Raw genomic sequence first — 16812 nt, 5'->3', positions numbered from 1 at the left:
TTTCGTTAGCGTTTTTTATTTTTTGCTTCAGGATTCTGATGGTTCCCAGCATTTGAGAATGCAGGGTTGAAAAGTTTTTGTTTGTTTGTTTGTTTGTTTTACTGCTGTAGAATTCCCTGTGTTTTTATATTTTGGTTTGCATCAGTATGGGTTCCTCTGACTCTAAAGCTCGGAACCTTTTCCTTCACCTCAAAACTCTGATATTTTTTCATGTGCATTTATTCTAGATCCAGTAGTATCACTATCTACAAAATTAAAACACCTACAAAAAAAAAAAAAAAAAACTATTGAAGCCCTAGGATTCAATGGTCCATTTTCTTTTATTCCCCCAAACAAGTGAATAATTTCAAAATTACTATTTCTTCATGAGTTATAAAATAAGGCTAAAGAAAGGAGATTATCATTATTGTAAAAAACATGGACACTAGGAAAAAAGAGAAAGAGACTACCCTGGTAAATTTAGGAGGAAATAACAAAATTACACAGATTTTTTAAACACTGATGCTTCCGGAGAGGAACAAACTATGATTAATTACATGTCTTTGTTTTTTAACTGATCAATATTCTTAATACTGGTGCCTCTATTTCCACCTAAATTCTAGTACTTATCACAGTAAGCTCTTCTAATTTGTGTAAGGGTTGCTAAACAAACAAATAGATTTATTTTATCTGTAGAGAATTAATACATCATATTATAAAGTCCCACCATGCATCTGTCAGTTTGTTATATAGTGGTGGCTTTCGTGTTGCTGTGATGCTGGAAGCTATGCCACCGGTATTTAAAATATCATCAGGGTCACCTGCTGGTGGGCAGGTTTCATTGGAGCTTCCAAACTAAGACAGACTAGGAAAAAGGACCTGGCGGTCTACTTCTGGAAAAACTGACCAGTATTAACCTTATGAATAGCAATGGAACATTGCTTGGCATACTGAAAGATAAGCCCCTTATGTTGGAAAGCACTTAAAATATGACTGGGGAAGAGCTGCCTCCTCAAAGTAGAGTCGACCTTAATGACATGGGTGGAATAAAGCTTTCAGGACCATCATTTGATGAGGTGGGACGATTCAAAATGAGAAGAAACAGCTGTAAACATCCATTACTAATTGGAACATGTTATTGTTAGGTGCCGTTGAGTCGGCTCCAACTCGTAGCGACCCCATGTACCATGGAACAAAACACAGCCTGATCCTGTGCCATCCCTACGGTTGTTGTTATGCTTGAGCCCATTGTTAAAGCCACTGTGTCAGCCCATCTTGTTGAGGGCCTTCTTCTTTTCTGCTGACCCTGTACTTTACCAAGCATAATGTCCTTTTCCAGAGACTGATCCCTCCTGACAACATATCTAAAGTATGTAAATTGGAACATGGAATGCACGAAATTAGATGTCATCAAAAATGAAATGGACTGTATAAAGGTCTATATCCTAGTCATTAGTGAGCTGAAATGGACTGGTATTGGCAATTTTAAATCAGACAATCATATGGTCTGCTATGGTGAGAATGACAAATTAAAGAGGAATGATGTCATATTCATAGTCAAAAAGAACATTTCAAGATCTGTCCTGAAGTATAACGCTCTCAGTGATAGGATAATATCTATATGCCTAGAAGGAAGACCAGTTAATACGACTGTTTTTCAAATTTTTGCACAAACCACTAATGCCAAAGATGAGGAAATTGAAGGTTTTTACCAACTTCTGCAGTCTGAAATTGATCACACATGCAGTCAAGATGCATTGATAATTAGTGGTGATTGCAATGCCGAAGTTGGAAGAAGGGTGAGTAGTTGGAAAATATGGCCTTGGTGATAGAATGGATGCTGGAGATTGCATGACAGAATTTTGCAAGACCAACGAACTCTTCATTGCAAATACCTTTTTTCAACAATATAAATGGCAACTATAGACGTAGACCTCACTGGATGGAAATCACAGAAATCAAATCCACTACATCTGCACAAAGAAGCAATGGGAAAGCTCAGTATTAACAGTCAGAACAAGGTCTGGGCCCACACATGGAACAGACCATCAATTGCAAGTTCAAGTTAAAGTTGAAGAAAATTAAAACAAGTTCAAGAGAGTCAAATTACGACCTTGGGTATATCCCACCTGAATGTAGAGACCATCTCAAGAATAGATTTGATGTACTGAACAGTAATGACCAAACACCAGATGAGTTGTGGGATGACATCAAGGACGTCATACATGAAGAAAGCAAAAGGTTATTAAAAAGACAGGAAATAAAGAAAAGACCAAGATGGATGACAGAAGATACTCTGAAACTTGCTCTTTTTTTCTTTTTTGTTGTGCTTTAGATGAAGGTTTACAGAGCAAATTAGCTTTTCATTAAACAATTAATACACATTTTTTTTTTGAGACACTGGTTGTCAACTCCACAACTAGTTAACACTCCCCCCTTCTTGACCTTATGTTTCCCATTGCCAGCTTTCCTGTCCCCTCTTGCCTTCTTGTCCTTGCCCTGGGTTGGTGTGCCCAGTTAGTCTTGTTTTATGGGCCTGTCTAATCTTCGGCTAAAGGGTGAACCTCAGGAGTGACTTCAATACTTCAAAATTTTGATCGCTAAAGACGTAACGAAGGAAAAAATACTCAACTTTTAAAAATATGTTGGATGTTTTAACGTATGGGATATAATGGTATAGAAAAAGATGCTCTCAGTATTCAAATCAAGATGACTAATAATAACTTTTTTTAATAATTAGACTGATATATGTGTTTAAAATCTAGTTTATTTCTTTCCTTTGATTTTTATCACCATGTAAAAATATTATTATAATATTCTACTCTATGCCAGTCTTGGACAGATTTTTTTCATGAAAAGTCTAATTTGAATTTTCTAAATTCTCTCTATTGGTTTAGCTGGTTAGATAAACTAACATCATTTTAAGATTTTAAAATTATAAAATTATGTGTTTAACTAAATTAAATTATGGTAGGTAATTTCTTTGTAAAAAGAGGTATGTAATATGTACTTACAGACAGTTCTTGATTTTCTGCAGTCAAGTTTTCTTTGTCTGGAGAAAATAAAAATTGGTGGCTTTAATTAAAGATAACAATTAGAAAAAAACTGTTATTATACTGGGTATAACAATTAAAAAGTAAAAATACGTATATAAGATAGTGGATGAGTTTGTTTATCAAAGGAACTGATATAATTTATTAAGATGGCAATACAGTATGATCCGTACATGTATATATGTTGTCTTATTTAATATACAGATCAATCAGAAATTTATAGAAAAATTGAAAATACAATACAAAGACCTTTTAATGTCCTGAGCCATCTGACAGTAATTCGGCATCCTGATTCCCTATAGCCTGATTACTTTAGTGTGTACAGTATTACTTACAAACAAAGCCATTCTTCCATAAAACCTCAGTGATAGAAAATTAGCCTTGATATTACTACTATCCAATCCTTAAACTACACTCAAGTTTCCTAATAATATCCTTTGTAGGAAAAAGACCCCACTCAGAATCAACAAGTTGCATTCAGTTATTATATCTCTTTAGCCTCCTTCAGTCTGGAACAGTTCCTTATTCTTTCCTTGACTTTCATGGCCTTGACACCTTTGAAGATTATAAGTTAGTTATTTTGTAGAATGTCCCTCAGTTTGAGTTTGCCTGATGTTTCCTCATGACTAACTCTAGTTACGCAGCTTTGGCATCTGTGTTTTTCTCACTGTAATCTATCGTGCAGAACACGATGCTAATTTGTCTGATTGGTGGTGATGTTCACTTTGATCACTTGGTTGAGGTGGTGTCTACCAGTCTTCTCCACTGTAAAGTTACTCTTTTCAGTAGCCAACTAACTCGTTTCTTTTCCAACTAACTCCCTTCCTTTCTCCCTCTCCCCCTCCATCTCCCTCTCTTTCTTTTATCACTATTGACTCTCTTCAATGGGTTATAATCTGTTTCAGTCATTATTTCTATTGCCTCTAATTCAGCTCCTGGGACCAGATCAGTTCAAGTTGGTTTCTGTATCCTTTTGCTATGCTCCATCATTCTTTGAGTAGTTCCTTGGAGCTTTTCACTGACTCAGGTTCACTGCCCAGATCTGCATTTGTCAGCCTCACTGGGCAAACATTGGAAGTATGGATGAAAACATTCTCTCCCACTCATTGGAAAGAGGTTGAGGTTGTACTCCCATTTTCTCTAAATAGTCTGAGTCCCAGGACCAAGAATATTGGGGCTGGGAATCATTGCAGCCGCCAAGAGAAAACTTGCCCTGCTTTAGCTTCTGCTCCTCAAACCTGTGCCCCCAGGGACCGCTCATATATCAAGCCCAGCTGTGAAAGAGATAGTAAGAAAAGCAGGGAAATTGTAGCACACTTTCCTTCTCTCAAGGTTTGATCTTCAACCTAAGAGTACACTCTGCTATTTTCATTTTGAAATAAGTTTGTAGGAATAGAGCAAAGAAGAGAGGATCTGGAAGAAAATAGATTCCAGAAACCGAGAAAGTAGAACAAGAGTATTATTCCCTTTACATCACCTATTTTCCTACAAGTCCTTGGATATTACAATTTAACAGATCTCCAGGATAGTGTATTGTAGAAAGTTAAGTTCAACTGTGATTCCTCAAATGTTATTTCTCATCTGCTGGTCTTTCTACATAGCTCCATTGCAAACAGCCTAATACAGTCCATAGGTCACCCAACAAAACACAAGGTGGTTCCAATCCAGAGGGAAATGATGATAAACTGTTTCTTGAAGTTAGAATACTCTAGTGGTACTTGTGGGCTCTAGAATGCTCTTGAATGCTCTGGCTCAGTTAGTGTTATCACCTTTCACTGAGTCAATTGACCCACGAGAACCAGTCTTGGTGCCTTTCTCTTTACGCACACGTTCTGAGTCCTGGTGTATTTTTTGACTCTCTCTCCTTTTCATGCCAACTCTCACTGCCCTAATTTAGAACTTCATCATCTTTTGTCTAAACAGCATTCTAACTAATTGTTTTGTTTCTAATCTTGTCCACGCTAAAATCCTTCATCCACATTCTCACTGAATGCCAGTGCCTTGACAACATGACATGGAAGCAATAGCATAAAGTTGAATGAGAAATATCATATTGCCCAACCTACAGATAATACCTCCACCCATATCACAATATGGAGCCCTGATGATGCAGTGGTTAAGAGCTTGGCTGCTAACAAAGAAAGGTCAGCAGTTTGAATCCAACAGCCGCTCCTTGGAAACCCTATGGGGCAATTCTGCTCTGTCCTATAGGGTTGGTATGAGCCATACCCTCCCAGTACCCCGGGGGGAGAAAATTTAAACTATTTGAAATGTGATAGCACATGAATTATGATAGTAAATGAAATTAGCTACATTAATTGTGAAACATGGTTTGATTAGTTCTGTGATAGTGTCTACATCTCAAAATTTTCAAAGAAATAAAAATTACTTAAGGTAGACTGTGAGTGTCTGCAATTATGATGCTCTGCTTGTGATTGGGGCATGAGGAGTGTTGTATTTGCTAGCTTCACCCTTCCTCTTAGCTAAGCTTTTGTATTCAAGTCCCTCCAGTGGCCTTCTCCAGCTTCATCTTTTATCATTCCCTACAGGATCACTGCTTTGCACAACTCCAGGAGGCACCACCACACAGTATTCTATGTAAGTTGAGGAATGCCATGGCCTTGCTCGTTGCCTCACACTCCAGCAAATGCCAATAATACGTAGACCTCACCCAGTTGATTCTTGTTTCCTTGTCTTTGATTTTGTTGGTCTCTCTTCATGGAAAAATTTTCTCTCTACTTTTTCCCCTTTCTTGGACACACACATATACAGAGACACACAGACACACTTCTGGTTAAGTGGTATTCATCCTTGAAGACATAGTTCAGGCATTAACTCTTCTATCAAGCTTTTTCTATTTCTCTACTCACCCTCCCCACTTTGTCATTAGATTTAAAACATTATATTTCAATTTTGATTATATATGTATGTCTTCTACCCTCTAAACCGTGAGGCAGACACCATGGTTTATGCATCACTATAGTCTGAGTTCCTACCACAGTATGTGACACTATATTTCCTTTAGCCCCTTGCTAATACTCCTCTCTGCAGTTCTCATACTGACCATTTCCAGGTGACTAAGAGTGGGACTATCTACTCCTTCACTAGAAACCCTGCCTATCCTACAGAGATGTGATTTTACCCTATGAACCCCTGAAAGACATTAAACATGATACTTGGTCCCAAACATATTCCCAAGATCTGGGTTTATTGAGTCTCAATACAATATGTAGAATGTTGACAATCTAGACCAGGTTGTACTGCCTCACATGTAGTTAGGTTCTTTTCATAATTTTCCCTAGCATCAAGGGAAGAGAAGAGAAGTCTTCACACTTTCCTGCCTATCATTTTGTGTATGTGTGTGCGTGTATGTGTATAGATTCATGTTCCTGATCCTTCAGATAACAGAACACACGCACACAAAAAAATGATACTATACAGGGATAAAAAACCAAACCAAACCCATTACTGCCTAGTCTATTCCAGCTCATAGTGACCCTACAGGACAGAGTAGAACTGCCCCATAGGGTTTCCAAGGAGCACCTGGTGGATTCAAACTGCCAACCTTTTGGTTAGCAGCTGTAGCTCTTAACCACTGTGCCGCCAGGGTTTCCATACAAGGATAAGGCAGTCTAAATCTATACTTAGAGAAAGAAATATTTCTATGGACTCTCTATAAAAACCATCAGGTATAAAGACTGTGATCTATCTGATAAAAGATACATCCAAGAAAACACAACTTCTTGGGATCTTCCTCAAGAAGAATGTTTTCATTTTTCCATTCAATAAATATTTATTGAGAGCCTATGGTGAGCTAGAAACTGTTCTAGGGGACATATGAGTGACAGACAATAGAAAAAAAAAAAATTCCCTGCTCCCATAGTGCTTACATTCGAATGGGTACTTGATTGCATTTATGTAAGTAAAATGCCCCACTCACATTTTTCCTAAAGCAAAAGAAATTCTGCCTCAAGAATAAATCCAAGTTTCCAACTCTCAGAAGGGAGAAATGGTTACAAACAATCCTTCTCAAAAATGGTTCTAAAAATTCTTGAGGCTTATCTTAGCCAGGATTACTTTTAATATTGACATTTAATACTGCATCAGGAGATGAAAGTATTTAATGATGATATACATATGCCTCCCTTTAAAGACACCACTAAGTAACCAAATAGCTTCTCCACCTTCATTCAGCAGAAGAGAGTGATAGGATTATACTGAATGAAGTATTAATATCCTTATGTCAATTAAACATCTCCGAGGTCTCTGACTCTCAGTTTTACCACTGTGCAGTGTATCTGTGTAACATTGGACTGGTTTCTCTTTAATGTGTGGTTAAGGGGCAGCTCTTTTCCCTGGCAAAGTCCTCTTAGTGAGTCCATGGTGTCACTGGGTTATCTCTGAGAGGTCATTGTTCATCTTCCATAGTAGGTCAGACTTGGCAGTGGTGAAATAAATGTTCTTGCTACATCTGTACAACATAATCATGGGCTGTTCTGAACACATACGTCATTTTGTGGGTGGTTGAGAAGGTTCTAAAAACAAAAAACAAATAGGCCTTTTCAGCTTTTTCAGCTGAAAGAAAACAATAAATATGCTCCAACAAGTGGGATGATCCCAGGTCAGTTGTTGAAGTTTGTGTTGGCTGTTGAACCAGGCAACCCCTAGGCTCCCTCCTACTGTCTAAAGACTGTGACTCTAAGAGTCATCTATGAGTCAGAAGTTAGTACTACTAGTATCTTGTGTATAACCTAAATATATATAGAAATCAATAGAAAATCTATGACGGAAAGAGATACATTTGTCCCACGTTTAACCGGAGAAAAGAACTATTTGGTTTTTGCCAGCATCCTTCCTGTCACAATCTATGGATTAATTTTACCCAACTTCAGTAGAATCACAAGAAGTTATTTGAGGTGACATATTTTCAGAGAGAACTTCTTAGTGGTGGAAAAGCAGTGAGGCAGGAAGGCTAATATTGACTCTAAGGTATTAATTAACTCTAGCTTTATAAACCAGGTGGGAAACCTGCAATTTTGAGAAATCTGCATATCTGCAAAGCTGAGTAAATTATTTAGTTACACACACATACACACATATACATACATTGCACAACTCCAGATGAACAAATACTTAGTTTCTATTAGAGATATGCTTCTTTCCTACATTTCTCTAACAGAAACATTATTTTCAGGGAAATATAAAAAGATTTTTGTTGTACATGTTATAAAATATAAAAAGTATATAAAATTCCATAAGACAAATACTGTAGGAGTAGAACTGAAATTTAGTAATGCTAAGCAAATTACGTCTCACATGCTTTGGACATGTTATTAGGAGGGATTGGTCCCTGGAGAAGGACATCATGCTTGGTAAAGCAGAGGGTCAACGAAAAAGAGGAAGACCCTCAACCAGATGGATTGACACAGTGGCTGCAATAATGGGCTCAAGCATAACAACAAGTGTGAGGATGGCACAGGACTGGGCATTGTTTCATTCTGTTGTGCATAGGGTTGCTATGAGTTGGAACTGACTTGACAGCACCTAACTGCAAAAACAAGCAAATTAGAAGTCTGCCTGTTTTTATATTTTAATTTTCAGTTGAATGGTTTGCTTTTAGATGGTTAATATATTGAAATGGTGCCTTGAGCTTAACAAAGTAGTTTTTTTTCCAATTTTTTTCTCTTCTTCCTTAGTTAGATATTTTGAGTTATACTAATATTTCCATTTATCCAGTGTCGATGAGGAATGAGAATTCCATGTGAACACTGAATGCAATTTCCAAACAATGAAATTTTAGGCAGCCAAAATATAAATATGAAAAAGTTAATCTGAGTGGAAAAATTTGAAAGTTACGTTAGTCTTCTTAAACACAGGTACTAAGCATTGTTAACCTGTGACGTTCTCAGGAGCGTTAGTTCCTACACCAAATGACCCCAAACTTGATGTTTTTATTGTTGTTGTTGTCTTGTACCAATTTTCAAAATTTTCTTCTTCACTTTTATCTGTTACTGCCAGATGTAACAAATTTTCTGTTCCTTTTCAACCCCTTCTAATTGTGTGTTTCTATTTCTAGTGAGCCAGATGACTCAACCGAGTATATTAAGTGTTACATCTACAGGAGTAATATTTAGAGTTTTGTGTGTTTGTTTTGAATCAGGGGACACTGAGATCCTATTGAAAGGTATGGAGTGAAGCTCCATTCTTTCCTTTCAGCCCCTTCCCCAATTCTGTCTATAATCTCAAGCAGAGCCCTGAAAATCCACCTATGGTCCCAGTTTAAGAATTCCCATTTAATAGCTTATGCATTGTCCTTATATAAAAACCCTACCAGGTTTTCTTTCAGAGCTGGCTCATTCTTTTTTGGAACAGGAAGTTGAAGACTTCAGTTCAGTTGATGTATTTGACTCTTACTACCACTCTTACTTGAGCAAGTCATTTTACAACTCTAGTAGTTTCTCCTCTACCATGTTGATAATAATAAACTGTCCCCTAAATTGGAGGGAAAAGATAAAATAATGTATATGCAGCCAAGTTGCCAACTTCAGACGAGCAGAACTTAGCCTGAGGTCCATGGACAATCAATGGGATTCATGGTGTCAGCAAACCACCTGTTATTGTAGGCAAAATGTGGTGGGTTTGTGCCACTTGTATGTTTTTTTCTGGAGGAAGGTCTGTAGTATTAATCAGATTCTCAAGAAGGTTATGGCACTAAAAAGCTTAAGAACAAGTGCTTACAGATTATATTTAGTGACATCATTATTTTATTTATTTCCTGTTACTGTACTAAATACAGGTAGATAGAATTGTTAACTTGGTGACTTCCCAGTGAGAGAGGTGTTAATGTGCGCTTGGTGTATTAATAGTTCCCGGTGAGCTCAGCCTAATGAATAAACTCTTAGAGAATGGATGTATGCTATAGGGGGCCCTCGTGGTACAGTGATTAAGACCTCAGCTGGTAGCCAAAAGGTTGGCAGTTCAAATCCATCAGCTGCTCGTTGCAAACCCTAGGGGGCAGTTCTACTCTGTCTTATAGGGTTGCTATGAGTTGGAATCAACTCTACAGCTATGGGTTTGATTTTGGTTTGGTATGGTATAGTCATACCCTGCTTTTTTGTATCTACGTAATATTTATTAATGTATCTATATAATTTTTAGTAAATACGTATATCATTTAGTCTTAACATTCTCATTTCATCAGTGAAAATGAGTAGACTGTTTTTACATTCAGTTTCTGTATCTGTATTGATTTCATTTCTTCAAAGAAATGCTATGTAGATAAATATACAGTTTGTTAAATGTTTGAGATTTCAAGAGGAATGTTACAAAGTAATAACAATAACGATAGTAATGATAATAGCTTATTGTAGCTGCTATTTATTATTTACTAAGTAACAGGCACTGAGCTAGGCACTTTATACAAGATAACCTTTAAAGACAGGTACTAATGTTCTCATTTTATAGATGAATAAATCTGAACTTACAGAGGTTAGGTAATACATCCTAGATTGCCAAGACAGTAGAATTTTAATCAAAGCCTTCTTGTACTTTTTTTCCCCTATGTTTTCCCTACATTTAATATAGCCTAAAGATGCATTTATAAGGTATAAACTAGCTGTATAAAGTGGATTTATTCATGTCTTTTTATTGCATTTGAAAATTGAAGTAGTCAGTCTACTAACTTAAAAAAACTTAAGATGCATCCATAGTTCAATTTAACCCTTATCTTAAAGTTAAGAGATGGCCATTAAAGGGTTTTGGGCAATGGGGTGATATGACTAAATCTGTGTCTTTGGAAGATTCTCTTGCTGTAGGACAAAGAATGGGTTGCAACAGGATGTGACTGGAGTCATAGAATTCAGGCAGGCTTGCAGCAATAGCAGTGGGATGGAGAGAAGTGAATGGCTCTGTGGCTATTTAGGGGGAAGCCTGGATAAACCTTGTTGATTGGCTGGATACGGCAGATGAAGAGGTGCAAAATTAAGGAGGATGCCCAGATTTCTGTGTGGACACTCTTACCTTTTCTGTTACAAGAATAGGCAGGCAGGTTATTAGGAGGAGACTTGGAGGTGAAAATGATGACATGTTGGGTTTGAGGTGTTTGTGAAGACGTTACAAAAGCCTTTGGATATTTAGGTCCGAGGTGTAGGAGAGTGATCTGGGCTGGAGATCTAGTTTTGGAAGTGAGTACCTGAGAAGCAAACAGCAACATTTAAGAGACAAATAGCAGAGAAGAGGTTACTAGAGTCCTGACGATATGGTATCATAGAAGACAGTTTTTCAAAAAGGAAGGAATGGCCCTAGGAATTTATCCAAAAGAAATGAAAAGATATGTTCACACAAAGACTTGTATATGAATTTTATAGAAGCTTTATTTGTAATTACTACAAGCTGGAGACAACACAAATATCCATCAAGTCGTGAAGGGATTAATAATTTGTGGTATATCCATACAATGGAACACTGCTCAACAATGAAAGGGAACATTCATGGATGAACCTCAAAAGCATCATGCTAAATGAAAGCAGACAGACACAGAAGTGTATAAACAATCCGATTTCATTTACATGACTTTCTGGGAAAAGCAAAACTATGGGGGACAGAAACCAGATCAGTTGTTGCCAGGGGCTAGAGGTAGGAGGAGGGGATTGACTACTATGAGACTGGGAGGAGCTGTTTGAGGTGATGGAAATGTTCTATATTTTGACTGTGATGGTAGTTATATGACTGTATTATGTGTCCAAGCTCATAGACCTGTATACCTTAAAAAGGTAGATTCTAATGTATATAAATGATGCCTCAATAAACCTGGTTTAAAGTTATAAACAAAACAAAACAAAAACACAAAAAACAAAAAGGAGTAGTCAACAATGTCAAATGCTGCTTATACATCATACAAGAAGAAGACTGTGATATGCCCATTGCATCTGGCCCTTGGTGGCTTTATGGTAAGGAGCCCTGCTGGTACAGTGGTTAAGTGCTTGGCTGCTAACTGAAAGACTAATGGTTCAAGCCCACCAGCTGCTCCGAGGGCAAAAGATGTGGCAGTCTGCTTCCGTAAAGATTAAAACTAAACCAAAACCAAACCCATTGCTGTCAAGTCGATTCTGACTCATACCAACCCTACAGGATAGAGCTGCTTCATAGGGTTTCTGAGGCTGTAATCTTTACAGAGGAGCCCCGGGGGTGCAGTGGTTAAGACCCCTGCTGCTAACCAAAATGTTGCAGTTTGAATCCACCAGCCACTCCTTGGAAACCTTATGGGGCAGCTCTACTCTGTCCTAAAGGATCATTATAAGTCAAAATCAACTGGATGGCAATGGGTTTAGGCTTAGACTTTATGGTGAGCAGTGTCAGTTGTGTCGAGGAGGTAGAAACCAGAATTCTAGAGACTGAGGAATATGGCAAAGACTGCTGGTTATCCCCAATACCCATTTTCCTCTTCTTTCTTGGCCATGGAGCCCCCACTTTATGGTGAAGCTGATGGCTTTGTAGAACGAAGACTGCATTGCCTAGTCTCCCTGGAAACTGACTATGGTCGTGTGACTGATTCTGGCCAATGAGATGTAAACAAGCATGTCATGAAGTAGCTTCTGGGAGCCTTAAGAGACAGCTGGCATGTTTCCTGTACCCCCTTTTCTTTGCCTCTTCCACCTTCTTGCTGGTTGGAATGTAGACACGATGGCTGGAGGTGGATCAGCAGTTTGCACAATGAGGTAATCTTGGGAAGGGAGACCACATGTGATAGAGACTGGGTTTTGAGGTCTTTGAGGAGTAGAGATGCTAAAGTGGCCCAGGACTGCTAATCTCAACTTTTAAGAAGTAGAGACACAAACTTAATTCCTGTTTAAGTCTCTTAATCACTCACACCTGAACTTAATTTAACCCTATATGCTCCAGGGAATAAATAAACAGGAAGTGTAGAAGTAGAGGAGTATGGGCAACCCTTTAAGAGGCTTCAAGAGAAAAACAAACAAAAAAACCCCAAAACCAAAACAACCTCGGTGCTGTTGAGCTGATTCCAACTCATAGCAACACTACAGGACAAAGCAGAACTGCCCCATAGCGTTTCCAAGGCTGTGATCTTTACGGACGCACACGGCCGCATCTTTCTCACGTGGAGTGCGCTGGTGAGTTTGAACTGCCGACCTTTCTGTTAGCAGCCAAGCGTTTAACCACCAGGGCTTCTTTTCAAGAGGAAAGGAAAAGGATAGTAGCTAGAGAGGAACATGAGCTGAGGAAGGGTTTTTACAATCTCCAAATTCACTGTAGATTCTCTGTGAATGGAAACCTCGAGGCAATCCAGGATCTCTTTCCACAAAACAGCTCTGTGAATCTTCACTAGGTTTGGCTTTGTGGCTCACCTTTGAGAGGAAAAGGAGGAGCAGTGAATCCACCCAGAATGCTTTGTACTGATCTCCTTCTCCTCCTTGAAAATACAGAGCTCTTTGTCCTACCTAGAGCCACCACACAGGCTGATCACTTGGCTAGAATGACCTTGCCCCTTTGCTTGCATTTCTGGCTAGTCTCCTCAGGGAGGCTTTCCCTGAACACCCTACCTGTCTCAGTCATCTAGTGCTGCTATAACAGAAACACCACAAGTGGATGGCTTTAACAAAGAAAAGTTTATTCTCTCACAGTCCAGTAGGCTAGAAGTCTGAATTCAGGGTGCTGGCTCCAGGGGAAGGCTTTGTCTCTCTGTCAGCTCTGGAGGAAGGTCCTCATCACCAGTCTTCCCTTGGTTTGCGAGCATCTCAGCACAGGAACCTCAGGTCCAAAGGACACGCTTTGCTCCCAGCACTGCTTTCTTGGTGGTATGAGGTACCCCATCTCTCTGCTCACTTCTCTCTTTTATATCTCAAAGAGATTGGCTTAAGACACTATCTAATATTGTATAGTTCATCAATATAACTGCCACTAATCAATCCATCTCATTTCATCATAGTGACAGGATTTACAACACATAGGGAAATCACATCAGAAGATAAAATGGTAGCCAATCATGCAAGGGAACCATGACCTAGCCAAGCTGACAGATTTTGGGGGGCACACAATTCAATCCATGACACTACCTAAGCAAGTGCCACCAGTTGCCATAGAGTCAAGTCGATTATGACTCATGGTGACCTCATGTGTTCCAGAATAGAAATGTGCTCCATAGTGTTTTCAGAAGTAGGTTGCCAGGCCTTTCTTCAGAGGTGTCTCTGGTGGATTTGAACCCCGAGCTTTGTGATAGCAGCTGAGCTAACCATTTGCAGCACCTAGGGACTCCTAACTAAGTCTACTTTCCTTTCACTCTCCATCACAACATTAAAAAAAAAAGCTTCATTAAAATATAATCATATACCATAAAAATTCACCCAGAGTGTATAATTCAATAGCTTTTTAATATATTCACAAAGCTGTGAACCCATTATCACAAACTAATTTTAAAACATTCATCATAAGACTTTACTACTTAATTGTACAGCACTTTTTTTTTGTTCCACTTGTGATTATGTTTATTTTTCTCTTTACCTGTGCATTGTCCATCTTCTTTAGTCTGTGAGCTCCACTACGGAAGGCACCGTGGTGGCTGTGCCTAGTGCTGCGTCCTCAGCACCTAGCGCACGCCTGCTCACAGAGGGACGACTCACTAAGTATGCTGTACATTGACAAGCTGAGGCTGGTCCCATCTACTTGTTGGCTGCAGAAGCAGGGCACCGGATGGAAACCAGGTTTCTATTTTAGAAACCATCAGACGTAGGGGCTGCTCCGAGGGAGCGTAGGGAGGGAATATAGGCCCGGGGGCTTACTGAGGCCCTGGTAATTTGGAAAACCATATTCAATATACCTACTGTTTTCACAGAACAAACTACGGAAAGTAACACTGGACAGTACCTTCCGGCAGGCAGGAATGCAAAGAATATGGAGTGATAAAGAGAAGGGTGTAGGGCTGCCAAGGGAGTGAAACACTGCATTAACGCGCCGCAGCACTGCTAGAGTTTTCCTTGGGAAACTCAGACGGATGCCGGCTAGGCTGGCACAATGGCGTTTCCGAACCCATGGCCAGCCCATACATGCTATTTGCATAGACCAGAGGTCTTCTTCTTTTGCAACTTCCAAACAACTAAAACTGCGACCTTGCCAATGACATAATCGGTTCCCTATGCCGTTTGGACTGCGCCACCCGCAACAGATGCCCATCTGCCTCCTCCTCCTCCCCTCAGTCTCCGTGCAGCGCTGTCGGTCCCAGGGGAGCCGCCGGCACACCTGGCGCCTCAGGCGCCGGTCACTGCGCCTTGGTGGCCACATAGCCCGGAGCGCAGCTGCCAGCGCGCTCCCTTCCCGAAACACTTAAGTGGTTTGTCTAGCGCCCAGCGAACATTATCCAATTGCTTCCTGTTTTATTCGCAGGCTGGGAGCTGAGAGAGCCTGAGCGTTCACTCCCAAGCCCCGAAGGACGGGGGCGGGGGCGGGGGGCGGTGTGGGCGGGGAGGGGACACGGCTCCCGGCTCCACCTCGCGCGCGGCGCCGACAGAGCGCTAGGCTCGGGAGAGGCGAGCAGCGCAGGTGAGCCCCGCAGCAGCGCGCCTGGAGCCGGGCGATGGAGTGAGTATCCCCTCTCAGCGCGAGCCTCTCGCGGCCCTCCTCTCCGCAGGTTGCCATGGTGACCGAGGCTGCGGCCCGATCCCGACTTGGGTCCCGGTCCAGGATGGGTATTTAATTTCAGCCCAAGGTGTACGCCTGGTGTTGCTATAGCAGCAGACGCGGCGGCAGGAGAAAAGCAGTAGGAGACCTAGGATGCGTGGTTTTGTGCCACTGTCCCTTGTCAGCAGTGCCACTGGGGGGGATGATGTTGCTAAGGAAGGAAGCACGTTCTAGGCTTCCCCATCCCTGCCTCAAGCTTCCGCTTCCCAGGGAGTTGGCCGCAATAGCCATCCCTTACGATGGCTAACCTTGTCAGCATTATTGGACTGCAGTTAAAAATAAAGAGGGAGGGGGCACTGCAGATGGGAAGCAAATGTGGTCCGGTGTGGAGCGTAATGGAAGGATGATGCGTTGGTGGGTAATATGAGCCAGGGCTGCAATGCCCCGGCTGCTAGAAACTGTCAGACGACCCCCAAAATTAATTTGCTGTTGGGATAATGAGGAATGAGACAGAAACTTACGAGCAGCAGGCAGGGGTTGCATTACAGCGTTTGGCATCCTGGGCACGGTATGGGTGGGGGTGAGAGGGTACGAAGGCAATGAAGGCAAGAGAGGCGTTAACCAGAAAAGACACAATAAAGGGCTCAGGGTCGTGGGCCCGGACTGTGGTTTTTCTCTCTTCCACCTTTGCATCTCTGCGTTGCTTTCTGGTCACACACCCAGGCAGCTGCAGCAGAGGGTTGGTCTGACAGGCGGCAGCCAGCCACTCCAGGAAAGGGTCCTTTTTGGAGCCAGCTATTTATTAGGTACTGCTCACCCGGTCTGCTTTTCTTGCTCCTGTTCTCTTCCCACGGGTACTCCATGACATTGAGCCCGTATGAAATCATATTTCAGCTGGAGATAATGTCATGGTTTCAGGTATCAGGACCTTCGTGCCATACCCAACAGCCTTCATCCCCTGCGTATCTGATTGTGTAGATGCAATTTAATCCCCACCAACAAGGCCCATAAAGCAGAAACGAGAGGTGGTGTGGCATTTGAGGAATGAGGAGCTCTGAATTTCAAGCCCTGCCTCGCCTCGTACTAGTGCTACCGATTCTCCACACCAGTAATTTGATGCCTTTGAGCCTCAGTTTCCCTATTTGTAAGT

The sequence above is a fragment of the Loxodonta africana genome, chromosome 9 (genome assembly GCF_030014295.1).
Source record: "Loxodonta africana isolate mLoxAfr1 chromosome 9, mLoxAfr1.hap2, whole genome shotgun sequence".
Classification (NCBI taxonomy): Eukaryota; Metazoa; Chordata; class Mammalia; order Proboscidea; family Elephantidae; genus Loxodonta; species Loxodonta africana.
This window is presented reverse-complemented; position numbering follows the sequence as displayed.